The 10,857-nt window shown below is 42.6% G+C and overlaps 1 protein-coding gene across 4 annotated transcripts in view; it reads left to right on the top strand.

Annotated features, from left to right (window-relative positions):
• Positions 1 to 31: 31 nt before the first annotated feature.
• Positions 32 to 10,857, top strand: part of LOC147114612 (polyamine-transporter SLC45A4-like) — a 98,866-nt gene continuing 88,040 nt past the window's right edge. For 2 of the 4 annotated variants that reach the window (XM_085992431.1, XM_085992429.1), the window contains exon 1: positions 1,039 to 1,585. The gene's annotated coding sequence lies outside the window, so the exon portion shown is untranslated. Of the gene's footprint in view, positions 938 to 1,034; positions 1,586 to 10,857 lie in introns of those variants that run through there. The other 2 variants (XM_085992430.1, XM_085992432.1) reach the window with 2 other exon arrangements.

Below are 10,857 nucleotides of genomic sequence, written 5' to 3'. Positions count from 1 at the left end.
GTGCAATTCTGGCCGCTCTTTAAATGGTGCCTATAGAAGAGGCGCCTGTTTGTAAACTCTAGTTTTTTTGTTGCAGGCTTTTCCATGATCTCTTGCGCCTGTTTAATAGTTTATCTGCCAACTGTGTCCTGTTCTTCGAGTTTACAAATGAAATCTGATCCCATACAGAGTATTGCGCTCGATTATTTGACAACTGGGCTGTAGTAAAGGCGCCGATTTGTTTTATTTAATCGATTTTTACTTTTTTTGGTCCATTCCTGTCTCTTTCCGATCCCAATTTGATTATGTATAATTTTGATTCCAGTTTGTTGTATGGGGCTAATTGCAGTCTCCAGATTATGCATGCATTCTGTACGTTTCAGCTTGTTTAAAAAGGCTTTCGCGATTTCCAGCCACATTCCGACCTCTGTCTATTTTCGCTATTTTTGTGTACAGGCAAGTGCGTTGATTTCAGCGTTGTAGGGTAGGAGTGAAACTCCGATCACCTAGAATCCCTTCGGAATTGACTGCTATTTAATGGGAGGTGTGCATGTATATGCCTCCTAAAATGGAAGTGACAAGGAGGCCTGTTGGCGGAGTCTTTTTTAGAAACTAGAAATTGGACCGGCTTCATAAAATGCGTCGCTTTTGTAATCTTTCTGCTATGTTTTTTAAATGTCTTTTTTTGTTAAGCGTTTCTGTTGACGAACCTCGCGTTTTTTCTAATCTGTGCCATATTGACATTGACTGGGATTAGGTTAAACCATTCAGCCACAAAGGTCAGGACACGATTGCATAATATCGCATTTACCGTTACATGATCATTTCCATCAGTGACTGACTAGCTTTCCTGGTTCCAAGTCTTACTTTAAAAAAGCCTGCTGATATAACGTGAGCTTGACGTTACGTACTGCAGGCTGTAGATGTGAGGCTTTCTGCATTTTGGACTCTGCCGGAGGTGAGATGGGTAGGAACTATGCAAGTGAAAGATGAGCGAGTCGTTTTGTACTGACTTTTTTTAAATTAAAAAGTGAACATCATTAGGGGGGGGGGGGGAGAAGAGAGATTTTTGTAGTGCAGTATTGTTTAAAGACTTTTGGGTGCCTTTTTAACAGATAGAATTAATCGCTTTAGCTGTAGGTGCCTTCATTACGACGCTGCGTTCTTGCTGTCTTCTGCAACTATCGGAATAGAGATGTTCATTTTGGCCTCTATTCTGCAAGCTTCCTAATTAAGATAAATCGAAGAAATGCAATGAACTGGATTCATTTTCATAATTTTTGGTGTTAAAATGCAGCCAGTCCTTGCTGTATAATCAATGTTAATTTGAAAGCAAATTTGTGGATTAACTAGTGAAGGTTATTTTAGAGACAAAAGTATATTTTTAAAAGCTATGTGGACTCCACTTAATTAACGTACTGCAACTAGTCCGATTTTTTTTGGGTTGCTGCCTGGATCAGGGCTGGAAGCTTTTTTTTTTAAAGGAATTTTTAATGGTTCTGTGAACGTGTTACACTGAATAAATATTTGGTGTTTCCTGAAAAAAGGAATTGCTGTCCAGAAAGGAGCACAAGGGCTTCTTTGTGCCTGCTGGTTCGGATGAATGGTAAGGATTTTAGCACCAAACAATATCCCTGGAGCTTCTGTCTGCAAATAACCCTCAGACTTGGAACTAGTGTCTTCCAGTAAGTCGTCAATCTATTAACAAATTACTTGCATTAAATTTTAAATTGTGTTGTAGGCAATTTCCATAGTTAGTTCCCCATTTTATTCAAGCTTAAGATAATTGTTTTAGTAAATCCTTGGAGTTTAATGTGACTGCCCCACTATCTTTGTCATAGTTTAGTAGGAATATATGTGCAGCTGACCTTTTTTGGATGATCTGGAAAATATACAGTAGTGGGGGAAGAAAAACTTCTCAAATGCCTATACCTATTTTTAGGAACTGTAACCAGTAACAGAATTAAAATCTTGCCTTTTTGTATCAACCTGTTTTAGAACCTTTGTTACGATAATTATAGATATATGTAGTACTGCGTGCAAGCTTTAAACATTTAAAAAATATGTTCACAGAACCCACAGCTTTAATATTTTAGAACAAATCTGAATGTCATTTTTAGGGTGATGTATTTTACTCATAACAGAAAATCTATATATACGCAGCTGGTCAGTTAGCATTTGAAAGAAGCAGGTTGATGTTTTGGGTGGTTCTGATAAAGGCTCCCTCTCAAAACATTAACTCTTTTTTGTTGTTGACATGCTGTGTATTCACAGCATTTTCTGTGTTTTTTCTTTCAGGTTGTCAATCCTGAGTTTTTGTTTAGCATTTCTAATGTTAGATTGGCACATTTGGTAACCTTCATGCCTCCTGAGTTAGAAGGCTGTCGGTTCATGCTCCACTCTAGGACTTGGGCACATAATCTACACTGACATTTTAGCACACTGCTGAAGTTTGCTGCATTTTCGTACTGTCTTTCAGATGTGACGGTCAACCCAGAACCCCCCCCCCCCCCCCCCCCCCCCCCCCCACCCCCATCTGCCCGTCCAGGTAGATGAAAAAGATCCCATTGCAGGGTTTGAAAAGGAGCGGAGAGTTCTTCAATGTCTTGGCCAACATCCATTCCTTAATTATCACCAAAATAGATTATCCGATCACTTGTCATATTTGCTGTTTGGGGATCTTGCTGTTGATTGTCATGTTTGCCCACAAAATAACAGCGGTAACACTCCAAAACTAACTAATTGGCTGTAAAACACTTTGGGTTGTCCTGGTGAATGATGGTACTATAGATATGAGTTTGTTCTTGCCATTAATGATGTCGCCACTCCATCTTGAGAAAATTCAAAAACAAGCTTTGCATCAATTCTCTTGAAGGTGACCCATAGTCTGACTTCTCTGGAATCAAGGGGGGTGGGGTAGAGCAAGAGCGTGGAAGTATTTTTGGTAGAAATGAGACTGACAAAGACTGTACATTGTTCATTTTTAATGTGGTCTATTGTGCTACAAGAGGAGGGAAGGTTCTGGAACTAGCACGTGGATTTTTAAAAGGTTTATATGTGGATGCTCTGTCATTCCAAAGAGTCACGACCCTCTGATGAAATCTTTCCTCATCTCAGTCCTAAATGGCCGACTCCTTATCCTGAAACTATGCCCCCTAGTTCTAGACTCACCAGCCAGGGGAAACAACCTCTCAGCATTTACCCTATTAATCCCCCTCAGAATCCTATGTTTCAATGAGATCACCTCTCATTCTTCTAAACTCCAGAGATTACAGGCCCATTCTACTCGATCTCTCCTCATAGGACAACCCTCTCATCCCAGGAATCAATCTACTCAATTTTAATTGCACCCCCTCTAAGGCAAGTATATCCTTCCTTAGTTAAGGAGACCAAAACTGTACATGGTACTTCAGGTGTGGCTTCACCAAAGCCCTATATAATTGCAGCAGGACTTCCTTACTCTTGTACTCCAAACCTCTTGCAATAAAGGCCAACATACCATTTGCTTTCCTAATTGCTTGCTGTACCTGCATGTTAACTTTGTGATTCGTGTACAAGGATACACCTATCCTTTGAATACCAACATTTACTAGTTTCCTTTTATAAAAAAAAAAAAAAAAATTCTGCTTTTCTATTCTTCCTACCAAAGTGGATAAGTTCACACTTCCCCCACATTATATTCCATCTGTCACCTTCTTGCCCCATCTATGTCACCTTCTTGCCCAATCACTTAATCTCTCTGTATCCCTTTGCATCCTCCTCACAGCTTACTTTCCCACCTAACTTTGTATTGTCAGCAAGCTTGGATGCATTGCACTTGCTCATTAGTCATTGATGGATTGTAAATAGCTGAGGCCCAAGCACTGATCCTTGCGGCATCCCACTAGATACAACCAGCCAACCCGAAAATGACCAGTTTATTCCTGTTCTCTTTTCTGTCCGTTAACAAATCCTCAATCCGTGTTGATATATTGCCCCCAATCCCATGACCCCAATGTCACTACTTTTGAATTCTATACTCCTAGAAATAAATCCCAGTGCTTTGTTAGCATTTTTAATTGCTTTGTTGACCTGCAATGCTGTCTTTAATGATTTATTCATCTGTATCCCTTTGCTCTTCTGTCCGATTAAGTTTCTTATTTTCTAGGGTGTAGGTGATGTTTCTATTTTTCCTACCAAGTGCATCACCTCACAATTATAAGTTCATTTGCCACTTAACTGCCCAGTCTGCAAGTTTTCTAATGTCTTCTTGCAAAGTGGAATTCAGAAGGTTGGAGAAGAAAATATCAGTAATTATGCCTAGAGGTGACTAAGGCATCTAAAGATTTCACTAGCAGGGAGTAAGATGGTGGTGGTGTTGATGTCCAGTGTTGTGAAGGCAGAAATTGGTTATCTTTAATTGTAGCTAAAATGTGGGGTTTGAGGCTTGGCGTGAAACAGGATGAGGGATTGTGCACTAACCGGTTTCAGCCAAAGCGAGCAGCCGAGGAATGAAATTGAGTCTGAGTCTAGTGTATGAAGTTTGGATGTGGCACTTGTAGCAACCGCGGGCTCAATGAATTTTACAGGAATGACATTTGAGACTTGAGCAGTGAAAGACTAGTGGAGTATGAAGCTTCGCCCCCATTGGGGGACTCTAACGCTTGTGGCCTCGTGCTCTTCTTTTGCCAGTTTAAATTTGCATTGGCATGTAGTTCTTGTGATCAGCATATGGAATGGGCACCCAGATCATGGAATAGTTTAAGAAACAATTGGGCATGATATTCGGGGGGGGGGGTGGCTATAGGGTTTTTGTCAGGTGAACTAAAATAAGAACATAAGAAATAGGAGCAGGAGTAGGCCATTCAGCCCTTTAAGCCTGCTCCGCCATTCAGTGAGATCATGGCTGATCTTCTGCCTCAACTCCATTCACCGGCCCTATCGCCATATCCCTTGATGCCCTTACCAGTCAGAAATCTATCGACTTCTGTTTTGAATATACCTAATGACTGAGTCTCCACAGCCCTCTTGGGTAGAGAATTCCAAAGATTCACCACCCTCTGTGTGAAGAAATTTCTTCCCATCTCAGTCCTGAATGGCCTACCCTTTATCTTGAGGCTGTGGCCCCTGGTTCTAGATTCCCCAGCCAAGGGAAACATTCTCCCAGCATCCATCCTATCGAGCCCTGTAATCATTTTGTATGCTTCAATGAGATCCCCTCTCATTCTTCTGAATTCAAGAGAATACAGGCCTAGTTTACTCAATCTCTTCTCATACGACAGTCCTGCCATCCCAAGAATCAATCTCGTGAACCTTCGTTGCACTCCCTCTATGGCAAGTATATCCTTCCTTAGGTAAGGAGACCAAAATTGTACACGGTACTCCAGGCGTGGTCTCACCGAGGCCCTATATAATTGGAGTAAGACTTCTTTACTCCTGTACTCAAATTCTCTTGTAATGAAGGCCAGCATACCATTTGCCTTCCTAATAGCTTGCTGCACCTGCACATTCACTTTCAGGACACCCAGATCCCTTTTGAGCATCTGCATTCCCCAATCTTTCACCATTTAGGAAATACTCTGCCTTTTTTTTTCTACCAAAGTGGATAACTTCACATTTATCCACATTATATTCCATCTGCCATGTTCTCGCCCTCTCACTGAGCCTGTCGAGATCCCCCTGAAGCCTCTTCACATCCTCTTCACAACTGACACTGCCACCTAGCTTTGTATCAGCAGCAAATTTGGAAATGTTACATTTAGTCCCCTCATCCAAATCATCGATATAGATTGTGAATAGCTGGGGCCCAAGCACCGATCCTTGCGGTACCCCATCAGTCATAGCCTGCCATCCTGAAAAAGACCCGTTTATCCCTACTCTGTTTTCTGTCTGTTAACCAATTCTCAATCCATGCTAGTATATTACCCCCAATTCCATGTGCCCTAATTCTGTTCACCAACCTCTTGTGTGGGACCTTATCGAAGGCCTTCTGAAAATCCAAATACACCACATCTACCGGCTCCCCTTTGTCTACTCCACTAGTTACATCCTCAAAGAACTCCCAATAGGTTTGTCAAACAGGATTTCCCTTTCATAAATCCTTGTTGACTCTGCCCAATCTTACTATTAGTTTCTAAGTGCCCAGTTATTGCATCCTTTGTAATATATTCCAGCATTTTCCCAACTACTGATGTGAGGCTAACTGGTCTGTAGTTCCCTGTTTTCTCTCTCCCTCCTTTCTTAAATAGAGGGGGTTACATTTGCTATCCTCCAATCTGCAGGAACCCTTCCAAAATTCTATAGATTCTGGAAGATGACAACCAATGTGTCCACTACCCCAATGGCCACCTCTTTCAAAACCCTAGGATGTAGGTCATCTGGTCTTTGGGATTTATTGACTTTTAGTCCTATTAATTTTGCTAGTACTGTTTTTTTTTACTAATTTCTTTTAAGTTCCTCATTCTCGCCACACCTTTTGGTTTTCTCGTATTTCTGGGAGGTTTTTTGTGTCTTCAGTGAAGACAGAAACAAAGTGTTTATTTAATTTCTCTGCCATTTCCTCATTCCCCATTATAAATTCTCCCATCTCTGACTGTAAAGGACCTACATTTACCTTTGCCAGTCTTTTCCTTTTCACATACCTATAGAAGCTTTTACAATCCATTTTTAGCTAGCTTGTGCTCATATTCCATTTTTCCAGTCTTTAGCAATTTCTTGGTCTCCCTTTGCTGATTCCTAAAAAATCCCAATCCTCAGGCTGACTGCTTTTTCTGGCAACTTTATAAGCTTCCTCCTTTGACTTAATACTAGCTTTCATTTCTTTTGTTAGCCATGGTTGGATCACATTTTTCCTTTTGGGTTTTTATGCCCTAGAAGAATATGTTTGTTGCAAATTAATTCATCTACCTTGTTGCGAATGCTACGTGCATTTAGATAAAGTGCCTTCAACTGTGCCTGTTTAATATTTTTCTGCACTTTGACCTCTTTACTGTTGGCTTTTGTTTCTGCTCCTTACTAGTTTTGCTGATTACTTTTCTAACTTGCACTTCCAGTTTTGTTTCTCTCCATTCTGGGCCCACACTTGGGTTCCTAGCCCCCTGACAAACAAGTTTAAATCCTTCACAACAGCACTACCAAACCCCCCTGTGAGGATGTTGGTCCCGTTTCTGCCGAGGTGCAACCCATCCAGGTCCCACCTTCCCCAGAATCGGTCCCAATGCCTCAGGAATTTAAATCCCTCCCTCCTACACCATCTCTCCAGCCACGCATTCATCTGGTCTATTCTCTTATTTCTGCTCTCGCTAGCACGTGGCACTGGGAGTAATTCTGAGATTACAACCTTTTGAGGTCCTGCTTTTTAATTTATTTGCTAGCTCCCTATATTCTGCTTGCAGGACCTCATCCCTCTTTCTACCTATGTCGTTGGTACTGATATGGACCACGACCTCTGGCTGTTCACCCTCCCCCTTTCAGAATATCCTGCAGCCGCTCAGTGACATCCTTGACCCTGGCACCAGGGAGGCAACATACCATCCTGGAGTCATGTCTGCGGCCACAGAAACGTCTTATCTGTTCCCCTTACGATAGAATCCCCTATCACTATTGCTCTCCCACTCTTTTTCCTCCCCTCCTGTGCAGCTGAGCCACTCGTAGCGCCACGGACTTGGCTCTTGCTGCATTCCCCTGAGAAACCATCTCCCCCAGCAGTATCCAAAATGGAAAATCTGTTGGAGAGGGAGATGGAACCAGGGGACTCCTGCACTACCTTCCTAGTTCTTTTACTCTGTCTGGTGGTGCACTCTTTAGCTGCGGTGTGACCACCTCGTTAAACGTGCTATCCACGAAGATCTCAGCCTCGTGGATGATCACAGTGACTCCAGCAGCAGCTCCAGCTCCGAAACGTAGATTTCGAGTAGCTGCAGCTGGAGACACTTCCTGGACACATGTTCGCCCTGGACACCAAAGTGTCCCTGACTTCCCACATAGCACAGGAGGAGCACTCCACACTGCTGAGATGGCCTGCCATGTCCTACCCTTAATTTACTCCCTTTTTACTTCCTTTAAATTCACAGATTCACAGAAACCCCACAATGCAGATAGAGGCCACTTCGGCCCATCGAGCCTGCACCGACACATATTCCACCCTATCCCCACGTATTTAATCCCCCTAACACTAAGGGTCAATTTATCATAGCCAATCAACCTAACCTGCGCATATTTTGGACTGTGGGAGGAAACCGGAGCACCCGGAGAAAACCCACGCAAACTTAAGAATATTAAATACATTAGGGACCTTACTTCACTTTGCACACTACTTACTCTAAACTAGAGCCCTTACTTTTACTTTAACGACTGGACCGTAGAAATACTCACCAGGTCCTAATTACCAATCTTCCCTTGTGCCGACTTCACTTTTAATCTCTGACGTCACTTTTGAATGTTGCCTGTTGAGGTCCGCTCTTGCTGCTGCTCCCAATAGCTCAGTCTGGGCCTCGAGCCTCAGGCTTTATTTCCTTGCTCCTCCTTCGCCTGTTCCCTCACAGGTTGGTCCACTCTCTCTGCCGCTGAGCCCCCTCCTCATCCATATTTATCTTGTAATGCTTGGTTCAAGAAAAATATGAGTGCAGTTGAATAGATGAAAATCTGAGATTCAGGTAACATGCTCAAGTAATTTGTGTATGCACTTTTACTTTGATAGTGTTCCATCAGCAGCATCCTATTCTTACATTTTGAGGATGACTTTTTTTTAAAAAAAAGCACAAGGGACTGTTTCTTATTGGTCCTCGGACAGGTGGCATGCTGATTCAGTAAAATTGGAGAGCAATGCTAGTCGATCATGGTTCTCTGCTTGAGTAACATTCTCGCGCTGTCCCAGCATCAGTGTGATCATCCTTATTTGTCACCTCATCATTTCTGATCACTGCCATTGCCAGTGATGGGCCAGTAACCACCTGTATTTCACCCGAATGGTATACAGCTCTCCAGGCACCACCCAGGTTTGGAAGACAGAATGTGCAATTGTGCACCTAGTATTTATCCTTGAAGGAATATCAAACTGACTGGCTTCTGAATTTTTGAGCGGACTCCTCATGTTGTGGAAGAGTTGCTGGGATTTCCTCAATTTTGGACATCTGACCCCTCAAATTCTAAACGGAACTGCCAGTTAAATACAAACCAACACAGCCACATTGTTTAAGTTTGAATGATCTCTCTCTGGCCTGTAACCAGTCAAACCTGCAATACTATCTGGACAGGCCCAGCACGACACTTCTGGCTTTAGTTGGCTGCTAAGCTCTACGTACATACATTATAACTGTTTGACAGGACAGGTACCAAATCAACACTAGATTCTTAAATTTTTTTTTAAATGATTTTGTCAGTCACTTGGATTTTTTTTACCCAAATAATCTTGCATTGTCCTGTCCTCTCCCCTCATCATTATGCTCCATGGACAAGATACAAGAAACCTTTTTTTTTTTATCCGGGACCGGCATAGTGCCGGCTGATCAAAGTCCGGATTACAGAGAGGTATACTTACTGAGGTACGAGAGCCCCGTACACGGCCACAGATCCAGGCATCCCTGTTGCATGGCAACATGTGCAGGAACCCTGGTTACACGGCCACTAATATGAAGTAAAACTTACCTGAACCTACTCCTGAATTTTGCCGGTTAAGAGAGATTTCTGGTTATTTAGGCGCCGGTAAAGAGTTTCCTGTACAATTCTCCACTTAATTTTCTTTACAGCATAAGAAGTTGGGAACGTGGAGTGTGTCTTAGTATTGGGAGGGAACAGAGGTTGACATTTCTGATGAAGACTGTTCATCAGAATACCATGCTGGCAAGGCGTGTTTTTGCCTGGTGCCAACCCTTGGTGAGAACACAGTGATGACTGGGGTTTTGCCCCCAGAGTGTTGGTCTGTTATCTCCAGGACTGTTGGATCCATTGTGTTTTAATGGCATTTTCTGTTTGCAGTTCAATTGCAGGGAATTTTTCCTCTCTTTAACCAAGTTCCTCCATTTTCTCACTTTGTTTGTGGGTGTCTCCCAGGTCTTTTCACCTTCAACTACACACTTTTATTGAGAACTTGTATTTTTCTGTTGGAACAATGCAGATTATGAGAAGTGTTTAAAATTATGAAAGGATGGGACATTGTAGATAGAAAACAGCTTCCAGTTGTTAAGGGGCCCAAGAATGAGGAGCCATAGATACAAGACTAAATGCAAGAGATTTCAAACCAAGAACAAGGTAAACCTCTTAAAAGTTGAGGCTGTGGAATTCACTTCCAGGATTAATAGTTGAAATTGAAACTGGGCACGGTGGCATAGTGGTTAGCACTGTTGCCTCACAGCGCCAGGGACCCAGGTTCAAATCCGGCCTCTGGCGACTGTCTGTGTGGAGTTTGCACATTCTCCCTGTGTCTGCGTGGGTTTCCTCCAGGTGCTCCGGTTTCCTCCCACAGTCCAAAGATGTGCGGGTTAGGTTGATTTGGCTATGATAAATTGACCCTTAGTGTTAGGGGATTAAATACGTGGGGTTACAGGGATAGGGTGGGATATGTGTCGGTGCAGGCTTGATGGGCCGAAATGGCCTCTATCTGCACTGTGGGGATTCTGTGTTGCATTCAAGATTGGATTGAATAGGTGCATGACAGAAATGGGATAGGTCAACAGGGCGGGTAAATTTTTGATTAGGACTATTTGCTTGAGTGGAAAGTGACGCCAACAGACTGGTTGGGCTGATTATGTATTTGACTAATTCTGAACTTGTCTGTCTTAAGTCAGTTTAACGGTGTTATGAATTTGTTTTCCACCTGTCTGTCTTTGACTGTGACAATGTGTAGGCTATCTCCTCAGATTTGTACCACTGGAGCCATTCATGTTGCCTGCCAAGTTTTGT

The sequence above is a fragment of the Somniosus microcephalus genome, chromosome 7, assembly GCF_052327205.1.
Source record: "Somniosus microcephalus isolate GS21.2 chromosome 7, FLI_Smic_1.0, whole genome shotgun sequence".
Classification (NCBI taxonomy): Eukaryota; Metazoa; Chordata; class Chondrichthyes; order Squaliformes; family Somniosidae; genus Somniosus; species Somniosus microcephalus.
The sequence above is the reverse complement of the archived record's forward strand: the minus strand, read 5'-3'. Positions and strand labels throughout refer to the sequence as shown.